Raw genomic sequence first — 13917 nt, forward strand, 5'->3', positions numbered from 1 at the left:
GCAATCTATAATGGATCACAGCATTTAGAAGCAGGGAGAGGGAGGGGACTCCCACTCCCATCCGATTGGCACCCCAGCGACGTCATTGCAAGGGCCCCATCGTTACCCGAGGTCATAATGACTACATTCGGCTCACCAGTCTATGATAAACCTGTTAGACCATGCTCTGAGCTTGGTCTAAGAGGCTTCTGTCAGTGCAGCACTGACAGGTATAAAGCATTGCAATGCATTATACCTGTGATCAGAGCAATAAAAGTTAAAGTCCCATAGAGGGACTAAGTAAAAAAAAAAAAAAAAAAATTAAGAGAAAATTATACCAACACACACACACACACACACACACACACACACACACACACACGTAAAAAAAAAAAAAAATACACATTTGGTCATATCGCCATGTCCTGACCGACCCAACCTGTAAAACTCACTAGTAAACCCCTTCAGTGAACACCGTAAAAAAATACCATACCGCCGCACAAAAAGTGGAATAAAACTCTATCAAAAAGTCTAATGGAAATTAAAATGGTATATCCGAAAACATCCTCCTGTGCCACAAAAAACAAGCCGCCATACTGCTCAGTCAGTGGAACAATAAAGTTATAGCTCTCAAAACAAAGCAGGAAAGCATAAATTTATATAAATTTGGTATTGCTGTAAGCGAACTGACCCGAAGAAGGTGAACTGCATAAAAAAAAAAATTTCCTGAGTTGCTTGATTTTGTTCATTCTGCCTCCCAAAAAGCAAAACAATCAAATGTTGTGCCTGAAAATGGTACCAATAAAAGTCAACTTGTCCTGCAAAGAACAAGCTCTCATGTGATTATAGGCAGAAATACGGAAACATAGCTCTCAAAATAAAAAGCTTTTACATGTTTGAAAGCAGTCCAAACAAAAAATGATAAATCCCGATAAACCCACCCGAAGATTAAAGTAGTTCAATCACTTATACCGCATGAGGAACAGCATAAAAAATAAAAACCAATTCTTCACCTGCTATTTATTTGTTCATTCTGCCTCCCAAAGATCGCAGTAAGGTTCTGCTCACATTTATCCTGCACGCTACGCTGAGCGCTTACACCGGAGTTTCCATGTAAATCTCTGAAATGTGATTCAGACAGAACCCTGACGGAAGATTCCCTATAATGAGGCAAATGGAGACACTGTGGACGCCGTCTGGCCTGTGATTCAGCGGTGTGTCTTTTTAGGCGTGCATAAAAGCGCGGTCAGCCAATTTTGTGCATCTCTGAATAGACACCGCTTAACAGGCCAGAGTAAGTGCTGCCTCATAGTGAATGGATCACTCAGGGATTTCATCTGAATCATGTCACTCGGAAGTTTAGATGGAAACCCCAATGTAAGTGCTCAGTGTAGAGCACAGGATAAAAGGTGATATAAAATGTTCCTCGTAAAAGCATAAACTCAATCTGCAAAAAAAAATCAAGTCCCCACTTAGGTCCATCATCTGTCAATGGAAATATAGGAGGCTTCCACGTTAGTGGTACCACAAAGACTCCGGCAAAGTGCAATGGCTCCTTGCCCCCAGAAGAAATCCAGCGAATTATGCACTCCCAAATCCCCTTCCCCCCCGAGCCCCAGTCTGTCTAAACCACATTTAGCATCTCTGTAGCAATGAGAGCCAGTCTATTTTACGGGGTGAGCGTCTCTAGAAGCATTAGCTAAATACAATGTACAGGCACTACTGCTTGCTTCTGAAAAAAAAAAAACCTGTGGAGTCTATATAGTCACTACACCAGGAGATAAATTCCCAGAGGGGTATAATTTCCAAAATAGTCACTTGAGGGAGGATTCTGCTCTTCTCGCACTTAGGAGCTCGGTATATGGAGTCTGCAAACTATTCTACGATAATTTGTTCTCCAAGAGTCAAATAGCGCTCCGTCCCTACAGAGTCTCGTCATGTGGCTAAGCAGTACTGTACAGCCACATACGGGGGTATTTCTACATTCAGCAGAAATTGTGGGACAAATTTTGATGCCATTTTTACCCATTTCCCAGTGTGCAAATGTAAAATCTGGGGCTAAAACTAAGTTTGGTAAATGTAATTTTTTGTTCCACTGCCCAATGGTTTAAATTTCTGTGATACACCTGTTATCAATATGATGACTGCACCCTTCGATTAATTTATTGATATAGTTTGTAAAATGGGGTCACTTATGGGGGGGTGGGGGTTCTGCTGTTCTGACACCGCAGGAACTCTGCCAATGTGACATTGCACCCTCAAACCCTTCCAGCAAAATCTGAACCACAATAAGATGCTCCTTCCCTTCTGATCTTTTCACTGTGCCTCAAAAGTAGTTTCTGACCACATATTGAGGAATTGGCGTACTCAGGAGAAATTACATAACATACTTTGTGGTCCATTTTCATGTGCTCAAACCAGGGATGTGGAGTCGGTATAAAATGGACCGGCTCAGACTCCTAAAATATATAATAAATTGGGTACAGTAGATCAATGCAGTTTGTGGGGAAGATGTTTTCATAAGAATTTGGGAAAGTTATGAAATGTCCTATAAATGTCTGTCCTATTCCTGATCTAAGGGTGTAGACATTTAGCTGAGATGAATCTGTGCTACAGTAATTTATCACTTAAACAGGAGCCGTGTATGAGGGAGTCGGTGTCATGGAAATTGAGGAGTCGGAGGTTTGGCTTACAGACTCCACAGCCCTGGCTCAAACAATTGTTTTCAACCACAAACGGGGTATCTGCGTACTCAGGGGAAAATGGACCCCAAAATCTGTTGTGCGATTTCTCCTGTTACCCTTGTGGAAATGAAAATTTGGGGCTAAATAAACATTTTATTTGTGGTAAAAATGTATTTTTTTTTTATTTTCACAGTTCAACGTTCTAAAATTCTGTGAAGCGACTGCGGGTTCCATGTGCTCACCACACCTCTAGATAAATTCCTTGAGGGGTGTAGTTTACAAAATGGGGTCGCTTGTAGGGGGCTTCCACTGTTTAGGCACATCAGAGGCTCTGCAAACTTATCATGGCGTCTATTTATTCCAGCCAATTTTGAACTCCAAAAAAACTGTCCTCCTTCCCTTCCGAGCTCTGCCGTGTGCCCAAACAGTAGTTTTGCACCACATATTAGGTATCGACGTACTAAGGAGAAACTGCACAACAAATTCTACTGTCCATTTTTCTCCTGTTACCCTTTTTGACAATACAACATTTGAGGCTAAAGCAATATTTGTGGGAAAAAGTACAATTTTATTTTTTTCCTTCCATATTGCTTCCATTCTGGATAAGACCCAAAAGGGTTAATAATCTTTTTAAATGTGATTTTGAGGGGTGTGGTTTTTAAAATTGTCATGTGTATTTTCTGTCACATGGGCCCCTCAAAGTCACTTCAAATGTGATGTGGTCCTTAAAGTATTGGTTTTGTACATTTTGTTGGGAAAATGAGGAATTTGCTGATAAACTTTTAACCCTTTCAACTGCCTAAAAAATGCTGATGTGAAGTAGACGTGTGGTAAATGTTTGTCAGCTATTTTTTGGGATAACTAGTTTTAAGGGCATAAAAATTCAAAGTTTGAAAATGTCAAGTTTTCAATATTTTCACAATTGCAAATGATATCAACCAAAAGTTACCACTAACATGAAGTACAATATGTCACAAAAAGGCTATCTCAATCACTGGAATATACTGAAGCGTTCCAGCATTATAACCTCAAAGTGACATGGGTTAGAATCGAAAAAATAGGCGCGATCAGGAAGGTGAAAACAGGCTGGGGGTTGAAGGGGGTTAACAGCGTTGCGAACCTGCCTGGCACCGCCACGTAGTCTCACGTTGCTGGGGTTTAAATGAACTTTATACACAGAGCAGGGAATGAAGCAGTGCCACGGCCAGGGGGGGAATAGAGAGCAGCGGATGTAACCGTACCCCCAGCACTGACTGACAGCCGGCCCTAATGATGAGCTGTCAGTCACACAGCGGTGACTGAACCTGCGCCGGTACCACCCCATGACTGAAACCGGAACGCTGCTGGTGGGAATAAAATTTGTTTTGTCGTCGCGACAATGTGAGAAATCTGAGACGTTGTGCCTGTTCCAAATTCAATTGTAAAAATCAAATGCGTCCATGGAAGAACTACGACTGATACATTGAGCATCAGGGCAGATCTGAGTTTATTAGATCATTGGTCAGGATTTTATAGCTTAATAGTCATACATGGTAACAATATAATTGGCTCAGCTTATCTCTACATATGTGCTGACATTCGCATACATACATTGGCTAAAGGTAATTTTGTCTACACCCAGCTTTTGCATTTTAGTAATCTCTCACTTTCTAGTTTCCTTTCTCTTTCCTATGTTTTCTGTAAGTCTTTAGACAAAGACATTCCAAAGACTCCTCATCTCAAACACACACACACACATACTGGCTCAAACTCCATTCTGGTAAGCAGAAGATACACCTACAAAAATCAAAATGAAGTCAGGATAGATAAGGTATAAATCCTGCTCTCACAATTTCCTCCCAGCAGTGCGGATTTAAGTGCCGGCGCTGGGCAGGTTCACAACTCTGTTAACTTGCCGATTAACCCCATATCTGCATGTTAATACAGTTTTGTTTTTTTCCTCAGGTGACAGGTTCCTTTAACCCCTTAACGACATGTGCCGTACATCCACAGCACATGTAGTCTTTCCCTTTGGCGCGGGATCCGGCGATGAAGCTGCACCTTTCTAGGGACATGACAGTTGATGTGATCAGCTGTCATGTGCCCCTAACAGCTGCGGGTGGAATCACTATCCACCCGTGGCTGTTAGCATGTTAAATGCCACTGTTCATCTCTGACAGCGGCATTTAACATGGCTGTGGCGGAAGGACGTTATTAGTCCCGCCCATGACCACGGGTCACCGATGAGTTGGCATGACAATCCGGGGTCTGCAGGAGACCCCCGCGGTTGTCGTTGCCAGGATGCTGGGCGGCGCTCTTACGAAGGCCTGCCGAAACGCGCGTAGGGGTGACACCACTAGGCCCCCCTTCCCTTTCTTTCCCCCATTTGATGCACCATCGGTATTTGCAATTTGGGTAACTATTGGCTATTAATTTTTTGATATTTTGCCTTTTACTTCTCATATGCTCTACTTGCCCCTCTCCTGCATACTTTCAGGTATTTGGGAATTGTCCCTTATCGGTGCTATTACCAATATATGTCTTTGTGGTGTTATTTACATACACCTCTAATTGTTGTCTATATTGGGTTATTGTGTGCGGGGGGGGGGCGTTTGGTGTCCTTGGTTTTTTATTACATATGTGGCACCCTGTGCCTTTAAGCTCTTTCATGTATTACCTTTTTGACTTGTGTATTTAATAAAATTATATATTTTTTTCTATGCTTATTTGGGGCTTTGTTGTCGCCTTTCTTTTTTTCTTTCATTTTTTCATGTTCCCTTGCGATGCCCCCTGTACTCATATTACTATATCCTTATGTCTGCATATTAGTATTCCATGATTGATTGATATGATTATGCGGGCGTTTCTGTGGTATATTCTTTATATGGTCATAGCATGCGGTGTCCAACAGTTAACACAAACAGTACTTTCTTCCACTTTCCCAGTGCATTTTCCACAAACTGGTTTGTTACAGCTTGCGCAAGTTTTAATTGTTTTGTTTTCGTTGCATCTTCCAACTCCACATTTTCTACGCTTGCAGATTTCTTGTCCTTTTGTTTGTGGTTCAGACATTGCGGATGATGGGCCACTTCTTGATTCCAAATAATTCTTGCGAAGGTCTAATGCCAGCTGAAGAATGAACTCCCGTCTGCTAATTTGACTCCCAGTTGCTGTTTTATAGAGTATTGTTATAGCTGCTAAATCAAGTACATTACAAAACACCTGAACAGGCCATCGGCGGCTTCCAGATTTTGAGGTGTACTTTCGAGCCATCTGGTCTACTGTGTCCACTCCAACCTTTGTTTTATTGTAAAATTTTACAGTCTCCGGGTTTTTTTTCTTGTTGTTTCCAACTGCTACATCTGGGTGAAGACTACTGAGCAAAATGACATTCTTATTTGGTTTACCTTGGTAAACTATAAGAGTGATGTCACCATTCTTCATCAGAGTAGTCTCATATGTATTTGTTCGTAGGTTTTTTGCCAAAGATGGAATCTCTTTTCTTGCACGGTTCATCGTTCCCACAATGCTTGTTCTCTTGGCTTTCAGTGTATTGGCAAGTTTCAATGAAGTGAAAAAATCTGTAGTAACATTTCTTCCCTTGTTCAAAAATGGATTCATTAGTTTGAGAACAATGTGTTGTCCAAGAGACGGATCAGCCTGCCGTTGTTCATCTTTTCCCAAATACGGAAACCAGTTGCAGAGGTATTTGGATTCTACGTCAGATACCAGCCAGAATTTTATTCCAAATTTGTCCGGCTTATTGGCTATATATTGGGTGAAAGGACATCTTGATTTAGTTGGAAAAAGCTGTTCATCAACAGTCAGGTTTTGTCCAGGTTTGTAACACAGTATACAATTTCCAATGAAGCGATTCCACACTTCAGAAAATAAAGCAAACTTGTCATTCTTCACTGTATCAGATCGCGTGGATTTGATGTCAAATCGTACAAATCGCATCAATTCTTCTAACCTACTTCTCGGCATAGTGTCTTGAAAGAAGCGAGGACCCCAAGTACTCGACCACAAGGTTTTTACAGAAAGACCATTTGCATTATATGCGCCCCTCGCATATAATATTGCAGTAAATGCATCAAGCTCGATTAGAGAAACTGTCCATTTATCATGTTCAAGTTTCTGACGAGCCTCCATTTCTGCACTTTTTTATGTGGCGAAGTATAGGTTCATCAATTAGCAACCTCCATGCACTTGATACATTCCCATTGATGATCTCCCGTTTAGCATAAGGGGTGGGTCCAGCTGTTTCTCGTAGAATGTTTTGTTGGGACAGTCGGCCAGTAGATGCAGAAGCAATTGGGACAACTTCCCACACAGTTCCATCGCGACAAGTCTCTTTATGACCCACAGCAGGTGGAATGTCCACTGTACCTTTCTTTCTCCCTCCATATCCAAAATATTGTGCTTGGGTCCCTTTTCCTCTACCTCTCCGCAATTGTGGTGTGGCCGTACATCTTTTTGACGTAGTAGGACGTCCATCATCCTCTCCAGAATCTTCGGTATCGTCAATTATATCACTGTTACTGCTTGAATCTGATTCTTCGGAAATATCATGAGGAAAATATTCTTCATCAGACTCAGTCCATTTGTTCCTGATTTTCTTCTTCTGACTCATTTTCAGATAAATTCTGAAGACATTTCAAAATTTCATCACTTGTCAGAGCCCTCTGCTTACTCATGCTTCAAATATACGTCGCAAAAAGGGACTTGTAAGATCGCAGAAGTAATAAAACGACACTGTACAAACATGCAGAGTTGTAGCTTCAACTGTAATGTTTGCTACTGAAGCGCAGACAGAAATCGCTAGAAGAGACTTGGATCAAACATGTTCAGACAAGTTTAGACAAAACAAAATGCTGAATCATCCCTGATATGCAAAGACACAATTACACTCTACAACTAGGGAGAAGCACTGTGATTTTCTGTACTCTGTAATATTAGGTGACTTGCCTACTACTACTTTTAAGTATGGGGTCAAATTGACCCCTTCAGTACTTATAGGTATGAATTGTAAAATCCGGGCCCCTAAAAAAATTACAATTCATTTTTGTGTCCTAAAATATACACTACCATGAATAAATAAAAGTCACAAAAACTCAGAACTCATTTGTTAAAATTTTATATAAATAAATAGCAAAAGGGTCAAAATGACCCCTCTGGTAGTTCTAGTGTTAAAGCCAATGGCACTGTGGCTAACCTCCCTAGATGTGGATGGAAAAGAAAAATATATATACTAATAAATATTATATATATATACATACATATACACACACACACACACACACACACACACACACACACAGTACAGACCAAAAGTTTGGACACACCTTCTCATTTAAAGATTTTTCTCTATTTTCATGACTATGGAAATTGTACATTCACACTGAAGGCATCAAAACTATGAAGTAACACATGTGGAATTATATACTGAACAAAAAAGTGTGAAACAACTGAAAATATGTCTTATATTCTAGGTTCTTCAAAGTAGCCACCTTTTGCTTTGATGACTGCTTTGCACACTCTTGATGAGCTTCAAGAGGTAGTCACCGGAAATGGTCTTCCAACAATCTTGAAGGAGTTCCCAGAGATACTTAGCACTTGTTGGCCCTTTTGCCTTCGCTCTGCAGTCCAGCTCACCCCAAACCATCTCGATTGGGTTCAGGTCTGGTGACTGTGGAGGCCAGGTGGCGTAGCACCCCATCACTCTCCTTCTTGGTCAAATAGCCCTTACACAGCCTGGAGGTGTGTTTGAGGTCATTGTCCTATTGAAAAATAAATGATGGTCCAACTAAACGCAAACCGGATGGAATAGCATGCCGCTGCAAGATGCTGTGGTAGCCATGCTGGTTCAGTATGCCTTCAATTTTGAATAAATCCCCAACAGCGTCACCAGCAAAGCAGCCCCACACCATCACACCTTCTCCTCCATGCTTCACGGTGGGAACCAGGCATGTAGAGTCCATCCGTTCACCTTTTCTGCGTCGCACAAAGACACGGTGGTTGGAACCAAAGATCTCAAATTTGGATTCATCAGACCAAAGCACAGATTTCCACTGGTCTAATGTCCATTCCTTGTGTTCTTTAGCCCAAAAAAGTCTCTTCTGCTTGTTGCCTGTCCTTAGCAGTGGTTTCCTAGCAGCTATTTTACCATGAAGGCCTGCTGCACAAAGTCTCCTCTTAACAGTTGTTGTAGAGATGTGTCTGCTGCTAGAACTCTGTGTGGCATTGACCTGGTCTCTAATCTGAGCTGCTGTTGACCTGTGATTTCGGAGGCTGGTGACTCGGATAAACTTATCCTCAGAAGCAGAGGTGACTCTTGATCTTCCTTTCCTCTGGCGGTCCTCATGTCAGCCAGTTTCTTTGTAGCGCTTGATGGTTTTTGCAACTGCACTTGGGGACACTTTCAAAGTTTTCCCAATTTTTCGGACTGACTGACCTTCATTTCTTAAAGTAATGATGGCCACTCGTTTTTCTTTACTTGGCTGCTTTTTTCTTGCCATAATACAAATCCTAACAGTTTATTCAGTAGGACTATCAGCTGTGTATCCACCTGACTTCTGCACAACACAACTGATGGTCCCAACCCCATTTATAAGGCAAGAAATCCCACTTATTAAACTTGACAGGGCACACCTATGAAGTGAAAACCATTTCCGGTGACTACCTCTTGAAGCTCATCAAGAGAATGCCAAGAGTGTGCAAAGCAGTCATCAAAGCAAAAGGTGGCTACTTTGAAGAACCTAGAATATAAGACATATTTTCAGTTGTTTCACACTTTTTTGTTCAGTATATAATTCCACATGTGTTACTTCATAGTTTTGATGCCTTCAGTGTGAATGTACAATTTTCAAAGTCATGAAAATACAGAAAAATCTTTAAATGAGAAGGTGTGTCCAAACTTTTGGTCTGTACTGTATATACACCCCGTAATTCTGGCATTGATTTTTTTGTTTTATTTTGAATGGAGGTGAAAAGGATGGGTGATTTGATTGTATATTATATAGAAAAGTTCAAATCACCCATCCTTTTCACCCCCATTCAAAATAAAACAAAAAAATCAATGCCAGAATTACGGGTGTGGGTGTGTGTGTGTGTGTATACACTGCTCAAAAAAATAAAGGGAACACTCAAATAACACATCCTAGATCTGAATGAATGAAATATTCTCATTGAATACTTTGTTCTGTGCAAAGTTGAATGTGCTGACAACAAAATCACACAAAAATCATCAATGGAAATCAAATTTATTAACCAATGGAGGCCTGGATTTGGAGTCACCCCCAAAATTAAAGTGGAAAAACACACTACAGGCTGATCCAACTTTGATGTAATGTCCTTAAAACAAGTCAAAATGAGGCTCAGTATTGTGTGGCCTCCACGTGCCTGTATGACCTCCCTACAACGCCTGGGCATGCTCCTGATGAGGTTGCGGATGGTCTCCTGTGGGATCTCCTCCCAGACCTGGACTAAAGCATCCACCAACTCCTGGACAGTCTGTGGTGTAACGTGACGTTGGTGGATGGAGCGAGACATGATGTCCCAGATGTGCGCAATCGGATTCAGGGCTGGGGAACGGGCGGGCCAGTCCATAGCTTCAATGCCTTCATCTTGCAGGAACTGCTGACACACTCCAGCCACATGAGGTCTGGCATTGTCCTGCATTAGGAGGAACCCAGGGCCAACCGCACCAGCATATGGTCTCACAAGGGGTCTGAGGATCTCATCTCGGTACCTAATGGCAGTCAGGCCACCTCTGGCGAGCACATGGAGGGCTTTGCGGCCCTCCAAAGAAATGCCACCCCACACCATTACTGACAGACTGCCAAACCAGTCATGCAGAAGGATGTTGCAGGCAGATCGCTTTCCACGGCGTCTCCAGACTCTGTCACATGTGCTCAGTGTGAACCTGCTTTCATCTGTGAAGAGCACAGGGCGCCAGTGGCAACTTTGCCAATCCTGGTGTTCTGTGGCAAATGCCAAGAGTCCTGTGCGGTGTTGGGCTGTGAGCACAACCCCCATCTGTGGACGTCGGGCCCTCATACCACCCTCATGGAGTCGGTTTCTAACCGTTTGTGCAGACACATGCACATTTGTGGCCTGCTGGAGGTCATTTTGCAGGGCTCTGGCAGGGCTCCTCCTGTTCCTCCTTGCACAAAGGTGGAGGTAGCGGTCCTGCTGCTGGGTTGATGCCCTCCTTCGGCCCCCTCCATGTCTCCTGGTGTACAGGCCTGTCTCCTGGTAGCGCCTCCAGCCTCTGGACACTATGCTGACAGACACAGCAAACCTTCTTGCCACAGCTCGCATTGATGTGCCATCCTGGATGAGCTGCACTACCTGAGCAACTTCTGTGGGTTGTAGAGTCCGTCTCATGCTACCACGAGTGTGAAAACACAACCAACATTCAAAAGTGTCCAAAACATCAGCCAGAAAGCATTGGTACTGAGATGTTGTCTGTGGTCCCCACCTGCAGAACCACTCCTTTATTGAGGGTGTCTTGATAATTGCCAATAATTTCCATCTATTGTCTATTCCATTTGCACAACAGCATGTGAAATTGATTGTCAATCAGTGTTGCTTCCTAAGTGGACAGTTTGATTTCACAGAAGTTTGATTTACTTGGAGATATATTCTGTTTAAGTGTTCTCTTTATTTTTTTGAGCAGTGTGTAACACACACACACAGTAATTCTGGCATTGAGTTTTTGTTTTATTTTGAATGGAGGTGAAAAGGATGGGTGATTTGATTTTTATATAATATACAAAGTTCAAATCACCCATCCTTTTCACCCTCATTCAAAATAAAACAAATGCCAGAATTACAGTTTTTTGGTTGCTGCTACATTGCAATAAAATGCAATAATAGGTGATCAAAATATTGTATCTACCCCAAAATGGTATCAATAAAAAAATCAGCTCGACAATCAAAAAAATAAGCCCTCACCCGGCCCCAGATCCCAAAAAATGGAGACGCTCCAGGTCTCGGAAAATGGTGACTTTTTTTTTTTTTTTTTTAATTAAAACAAAAACTTTTGATTTCTTTTCACCACTTAAATAAAAAAACAAACAAACCTATACATGTTTGGTGTCTACAAACTTGTAATGACCTGGGGAATCATAATGGCGGTCAGTTTTAGCATTTAGTGAACATGGTGCAATTTCACCGCACTTGGAATTTTGTTTCCAGATTTCCAGTACACGATATGGTAAAACCAATGGTGTTCCAAATTCCACCAATTTCCATATTGATGGAAAAATAAAAGTTATGGCTCTGGGAAGAAGGGGGAGCAAAATATGAAAGCGCAAAAACAAACTGGCCCGAGGGTGAAGGGGTTAAAGGGACAAAAGGACAGGTTTGGTTTTTTTTTTGAAGAATTGATTTCCTCAGTACTCAGAATATCTTTATAATCAGTTTAGAGTTTTTGGGGAATTTATTGCAAGGAATGTCACAGCGACCCCACTCTTGGGATTGTGTGGGGGAGGCATAATGTACTGTAGACAGAGCCCTATAATCTTCATTCCAAGTACATTAACAGCTCCACATTACATGGATTTATCATGCCACCAGTGGTACTGCCATTTCTCAAAAGCGTCCCAGGAGACGTATTTCAGCATGACATTGCCAGGCCGCATTTTGCATGTGTTACTGTGAACAGCCTGCGTGGCCTAAACGTGCTAGCAGGGTCTGCAGCGTCTCTGGACTTGTGCCCCATGAAGCACATCTAGAATATCATTGATCGGCAATTGCAAATGGCGCTTCCACCAGACAATCTTGATTATTTTTGTTCCCTAGTGCATTTAGCATGGCAGAACATTGTCCAGACAACCATTAATAACCTCTTTCATAGCCAGCAGGGTGTGGAAGTGCTTGTGTTTCTGCATGTGAGGCTCATACTTGATACTGAATAAATAAAAATGTTTTGAAAGCTTTGTTTCCATTATATATATATTTTGCATATCGTTAACATGTCTATCCATCCAGTGATTTCTAGGACTTCGCCTTCTTTGTGTTGTAATTTCAATGTTGAGAAGTGTGTATGTATATTTGTTAAAGGCAGTGAATGCGATAATAAAATGACCAATACTCACCCCTTTAAGCAGTTGTCATTTCTGTCCCCGCTAGCCGTCCTCACAGCTAATTACATGGCATTTAACCCCTTAGTGACATGATATACAGGGTACGTCATACGCCGGCTCCCTGCCTTTGTTGCAGACTCTTATTCTGTTCCCTCAGATATAATTACTATTCAGCTGTTCGGTCTGCATAGAGTAGAAAAGAAGTTCTGCATTTGTTTGTTACCTACTAAATGTATTATCTTGCTACGCCGCCATCTGCTGGCCAGTATTTGTTAGCACTTGCTCTTGTTCGTTCCAATTAAGTTGGTTCAAACTGGGTATGGCTTCACGCTGCAGTTCATGGGTTATTTGCTCTAGGCAGCCATTATTAGCCAGCATTGCAGTGAGACAAAGGCCATTTGTGCTGGGCTTGTGAAGTTACCAATTTCTGACCAACAGCAACCGATGTCAGCGGCTTCAGAGGAAGTTACAGTATCGTACCGACAAGTATTACTTCTGTTTCCGGGTTTAAATAAACCAAGTGTTGAATTGTACCAACGCTGTGATTTTACAATTGAGACTGCGGACGCCGAGGGTGCGCTGGTCCCGTCATCTCATCTTGGAAACTGAGGTAGGGAGATCTCAGAGCATCTTCTCAGTCATTACACCTCCATTTACCTTATGTGGATCAGAACAGAATAGCAAGAGGAGCCTGTATTCTTTGCCGGCAGATGATGGATGTATTAATCATCTGTCCCTAACAGTTGGGGGTAGAGCAGAGCTCCATTCGCAGCTGTTAACCTATCAAATATTGCTGTCACATATTAACTGGCATTTACAGCATGTCTGCAGGAGGCACGCTCTTCTATGTGCCCATGATGTGAGTGAGGGGGCCGATGGGTTGCCATGATGGGCAGAGGTCTGCTGAAAAAACCCTATGCCTGGCATGATGGTACTCAAGGGAAAGCCAGCCAGTGGCTGATGTTTATAGGAGACCATGAATTTAGCTATACATAACCATACTATGGTATTGCTGTACATTGCACAAGCACTTTAAGGGGACTAGCAAAAATATCAGAAAAAAAAAGTTTTACTAAATTTTTAAAAAAGTACAAATCGCCCCCTTTTCTCCCATTAAAAATTAAGAAAAAATAAAAACATTGAATATCGCTGGGTTCGAAAAAGTATCAAAATATAAAATAAAT

At 42.0% G+C, this 13917-nt stretch overlaps 1 long non-coding RNA gene across 1 annotated transcript in view; it reads left to right on the forward strand.

Moving 5' to 3' along the window:
- Positions 1 to 13088: 13088 nt before the first annotated feature.
- The window catches only part of LOC141164430 (uncharacterized), an 82556-nt gene continuing 81727 nt past the window's right edge, over positions 13089 to 13917 (forward strand). Inside the window, exon 1 of the long non-coding RNA XR_012250903.1 lies at positions 13089 to 13343. This is a non-coding gene — a long non-coding RNA (uncharacterized lncRNA). The remainder of the gene's footprint in view (positions 13344 to 13917) is intronic.

This window comes from Phyllobates terribilis, unplaced genomic scaffold, assembly GCF_046119375.1.
Source record: "Phyllobates terribilis strain yellow unplaced genomic scaffold, ASM4611937v1 Scaffold_10__3_contigs__length_209671492, whole genome shotgun sequence".
NCBI classification, from domain to species: domain Eukaryota; kingdom Metazoa; phylum Chordata; class Amphibia; order Anura; family Dendrobatidae; genus Phyllobates; species Phyllobates terribilis.